This window comes from Dromiciops gliroides, chromosome X (assembly GCF_019393635.1).
Source record: "Dromiciops gliroides isolate mDroGli1 chromosome X, mDroGli1.pri, whole genome shotgun sequence".
Lineage (NCBI taxonomy): Eukaryota > Metazoa > Chordata > Mammalia > Microbiotheria > Microbiotheriidae > Dromiciops > Dromiciops gliroides.
The window spans coordinates 34,347,960-34,353,092 of record NC_057867.1 but is presented as its reverse complement, the minus strand read 5'-3'; positions in this window follow the sequence as shown (position 1 = coordinate 34,353,092).

Genomic DNA, 5,133 nt, shown 5'->3' with positions numbered 1-5,133 from the left:
TGAGGAGATTGGCATCTCAGAGCCACTCTCTGTGCCATGCCTTTCTCCCCATGAGAAGTCCAAGGATTTTTCATGGTTTCCCTTCCCTTCCCCTGTCCCTAAATAAACTATCTTATTCTAATTGCTTTTGTGTGCAAGAGGGTGTAATTCTTTTTTTTTTTTCGTGAGGCAATTGAGGTTAAGTGACTTGCCCAGGTTCACACAGCTACTAAGTGTTAGGTGTCTGAGGCCGTATTTGAACTCAGGTACTCCTGAATCCAGGGCCGGTGCTCTATCCACTGCGCCACCTAGCTGCCCCTAAGAGGGTGTAATTCTTAAAGAGGAATTCCTAAGGGCCCCAAACCTCTACCCCTACCCTATTTTCCCCATAACAATGAGTGTATAAGAAAAGTCTAAAGTAGGATAAGATCAGATGAAAGAGACAATTTCCAACTGGGAGCGATCAGGAAGAGCTTCATGGAGGAGGTGATGTTTAAGCTGATCCTTGAAGAATGGGTAGGTAGTAAGTGGCAGAGAGGGGGCCTATCAGAAGTTTTCTAAGATCGTAGGTTAATGCAAATGGATCACAGGCTAGGGAACAGTTAGCTGGGGGTGGGGAGTGGGGGAAGAAAGGGGTAAGGGGGAGAGACAACCAGGACTGGAGGACAAAGAAGAAAGGACTACTTGGGGAGAAAATACATATTATATTAGAAACCGAGGGGCAGCTAGGTGACGCAGTGGATAGAGCACCGGCCCTGGAGTCAGGAGTACCTGAGTTCAAATCCGGCCTCAGACACTTATCACTTACTAGCTGTGTGACCCTGGGCAAGTCACTTAACCCCAATTGCCTAACTAAAAAAAAAAAGAAAAGAAACCGAGAAGATTCCAGGCTCAGCTCTACCAATCACCACTTCTGCATTTTCCCTCACTGGGTCTCAGTTTCCTCCTCTGTGAAATGAGGACTTTGCATTAAGTGGCCTCTGAGGTCCCTTTCAACTTTAAAAAGTAGGGTCCTAAAATGAAAAGGGTGATGTTACCACCAATGAAGTGGAAATTAAAGCAATAATTAGGAAATATTTTGCCCAACTGTATGCCAATAAATTTGACAATCTAAATGAAATGGATGAATATTTACAAAAAAAAAAAAAAGTAGGGTCCTATGTGTGACCTTAGTCAAGTCCCTTCCCCTCCAGGGGCAGAGTTTTCTTCCTCTGTAAAATAAGGGAGTTGTATTAAATCGCCTCTGAGATCACTTCCAGATGAGGGCAGTATATATGATTCTGAAAAAGTCAGTTATCCTCTGTAGGTCTCAGTTTCCTTATCTGTACAATGAGGGAGTGGGATTAAGTGGCCTCTGAGGTTATTTCCAGTTTGGGATCCTATATGTTCCCTTCAGCTCATCCCTCTGTAAAGTTGGCCTCCAAGGTCCCTTCCAGCTCTAGATTTGAGGTCCTATGTCTGAACCTGGGCCAGTTCCTTCCCCTCTCTAGGCCTCAGTTTCCCCCTTTTGTAAAAGAAGCCTTTTGGACCAGCTGGCTTCTAAGGTCCCCTCCAGCTTGATTTTAAGGTCCAATGTCTGACCTTGGACAAGTCTTTTCACTTTTTTTTTTTTGTGAGGCAATTGGGGTTAAGTGACTTGCCCAGGGTCACACAGCTAGTAAGTGTTAAGTGTCTGAGGCCGGATTTGAACTCAGGTACTCCTGACTCCAGGGCCGGTGCTCTATCCACTGCGCCATCTAGCTGCCCCAAGTCTTTTCACTTTTGTTAATTTTCTTCCACTATAAAATCTTGAAGTTTGGTTAAGTGACTGGTGAGGTCCCTCTATATGCCTCAGTTTCTTCCTCTGTCAAATGAAGGAGTCCATTCTAGCTCTAGAATGTGAGACCTAGGACAAGTCCCTTCCCTGCTCTTGGCCTTAGATTCCTCCTCTAAAATGAGAGAGTTGGATTGAGTGGTCTCTGAGTTGGTTTCCAGGTCTAGATTTAGGGTCTTATGTGACACCTTGGACAAGTCCTTTCCCTATATAGGCTTCAGTTTCTTCCTCTATAAAATTTCAGAATTGGATTGTCTTCTGAGGTCCCTTCCAGCTCTAGATTTAGTGTCCTTTGTGTGACTTTGGACAAGTCCCTTGCCCTCTCTAGACCTCAGTTTCTTTCTTTGTAAAATGAAGGAATTTGATTCACTGGCTTCTTAGTCCCCTTCCAGATCTAAAGTTAAAGTTCTCTGATTAATTTTGGAGAAGTCCCTTCCCCTATTTCTTCAATTTCCTCCCCTGTGAAAGGAGGGTGTTGTACTAATTGACCACTGAAGTCCTTTCTGGCTCTAGAATTAGGGTCCTATGTATGATCTTGGAGAAGTACCTTTCCCTCCCTGGGCCTCAGTTTCCTTCTCTGTTAAATGATGGTGTTGGTCCTTTTTTTTATTTGAGCTCTTTGGGATACAGACCCAGTAGTGGTATTGCTGGGTCAAAGGGTATGCAGAGTATGCAGTTTGATAGCCCTTTGGGCATAGTTCCAAATTGCTCTCCAGAATGGTTGGATCAGTTCACGACTCCACCAACAGTGTATTATTGTACCTATTTTTCAAAGAAAAAAGGAAAAGACCTATCTGTACAAAACTATTTATAGCAGCTCTTTTTGTGGTGGCAAAGAACTAGAAATAGAGGGGATGCCCATCAATTGGGGAATGGCTGAACAAGCTGTGGTATATCAATGTAATGGAATATTATTGTGCTATAAGAAATGATGAGCAGGCAGATTTCAGAGAAACCCGGAAGGACTTAAGTGGACTGATGCTGAGTGAAGTGAGCAGAATCAGGAGAACATTGTACACAATAGCAGCAACATTGTGAGATGATCAACTGTGATAGATTGAGCTCTTCTCAGCAATAGAATGATCCAAGGCAATCCCAAAGGACTCAGGATGAAAAATTCTATCCATCCCCAGAGAAAGTACTGATTGCATCTGAATGCAAATTATAGCATACTTTATGAGCTTTCTTTGTTTTTCTTAGTTTTGTGTGTGTGTGTGTGTTTTCTTTTACTATGTGCCTAATGAGAAGATTAAGATTGATCCTGGGGGCAGCTAGGTGGTGCAGTGTATAAAACACTGACTCTGGATTCAGAAGGACCTGAGTTCAAATCCCACCTTAGACACTTAACACTTACTAGCTGAGTGACCCTGGGCAAGTCACTTACCCTTCATTGCCCCCCAAAAACAAAAACAAAACAAAACAAAAAAAGATTGATCCTCTATCATTTTCTTATTGATTGTATTTACAATTTATTGCTTTTGCCAGTCTCTGAACTTGGTGCAGAATTCAGGTAATCTGTAAATTAAGTTTAGAAATCCAGCTCTCAGGGGCAGCTAGGTGGCGCAGTGGATAAAGCACAGTCCCTGGATTCAGGAGGACCTGAGTTCAAATTCAGCCTCAGACACTTGACACTTACTAGCTGTGTGACCCTGGCTAAATCACTTAATCCTCATTGCCCCACCCCCAAAAAAAGGAAGGAAAGAAAGAAAGAAAGAAAGAAAGAAAGAAAGAAAGAAAGAAAGAAAGAAAGAAAGAAAGAAAGAAAGAAAGAAAGAAAGAAAGAAAGAAAGAAAGAAAGAAAGAAAGAAAGAAAATACCTTCCATTGTCTGGGCCTCAGTTTCTTCCTCTGCAAGAGTATGGAAATTTATTTTGATTTGGGGACCCTACCTTTAGGCTGAGATTAGAAAGCCTTAGGCCCTCAGGGTCTCTCCCCCTCAGCTGAGCGGAAAAAGCCCCGTGGGCTATACAAAACTCTAGGTCAGACAGCTGGGGGGAAAAAAAGCCCCCAGCTCCCTCGGACCTGAGCGGAGCTATCTGAAGGATCCCAGATGGCCGGTGCTGAGGCATGAGGCTCTAGAGCACCCCCCCCCCCAACCAGCTGCAGCTCTGGCTGGTGGATTAGCTTGGTCTGTGGAGGCGAAGGAAGCCCCGAGATTTGAGTGGAGAGAAGAAAAGGTATATACAGACCTGGGTGTGTGACTGGGGACAAGGTTACAGGCCTTAATACAAACCAGGGAAAGTGTAACGTGCCCTGAGGCCGGAGGCGGCTATGGCCCTTATTGTATTCAAGAAGTTCTTCGAGGTGCAGCAGGTGGGAAAGAGACACAGTGGAAAGAGACCACAAGAAAGCAGTCAGGTTGTACATTTTATTTCCCTGTATTCCTAATTTGAAATAGTATCTCATAAATAAACTCTGCTTGGATTATTTAGTTAAGAGGCTTCTTAATCTTTAGTCTATCAGTTTGGGAGCAGTTTGGTGGAACTTTATAAACGGCACACGTTAAATTAACGCAGTCAGATAGCCAAATAGTCAAAAGTCCCCAGTTTAGTCCTCCAGTCAGATTAGCCTCCCAAATTAAGTTAGTCATTTAAAATATTTCTACATTTTAATGGCGACCACGAAAGGACTTACGGCCCAATTATAATTTTTCTAAATTTATCATTTTTCATATAATCATAATTTTTCATAAGTCCAATTAGATATAATTTTTCCAGGTTAGTTATAGTTATTAATAATTAATTTTTTTATAAGAGGAAGGAGTTGGATTAAGTGGCCTCTGATGCCCCTTACAGCTTTAGATTCAGGGCCCTATGTGTGACCTTGGACAAGTCCTTTCCCTAGCTAAGCTTTATTTTCTTACCCTGTAAATGGAGGGTGTTGGATTACCTGGCCTCTAATGTCCCTTCCAGACCTATATTTTGTTCCTATCTGCTAAGTCCCTTTCCCTCTACAGGCCTGTTTCCTCTTCTCATAAAAGAGTGAGATAGCTTCAGATGCCCTTGAAGGCCCTTCAAACTCGAGTTTTTGGATCCTAGATGTGACCTTAGAAAACTCTAGGCCTCAGTTTCCTCCACTGCATAATGAGGTCAATGGATGGGGCTCCTTCCAATTCTATATTCAAAGCCCAACGTCAGACCTTAGACAAGTCCATCCCTATTTATAGGCCTCAGTTTTCTCCTCTTAAGAAGTAGGGGATTGGGAGCAGCTAGGTGGCACAGTGGATAGAGTACCGGCCCTGGAGTCAGGAGGACCTGAGTTCAAATCCAGCCTCAGACAGCTTACTAGCTGTGTGCCCCTGGGCAAGTCACTTAACCCCAATTGCCTCACTTAAAAAAAAAA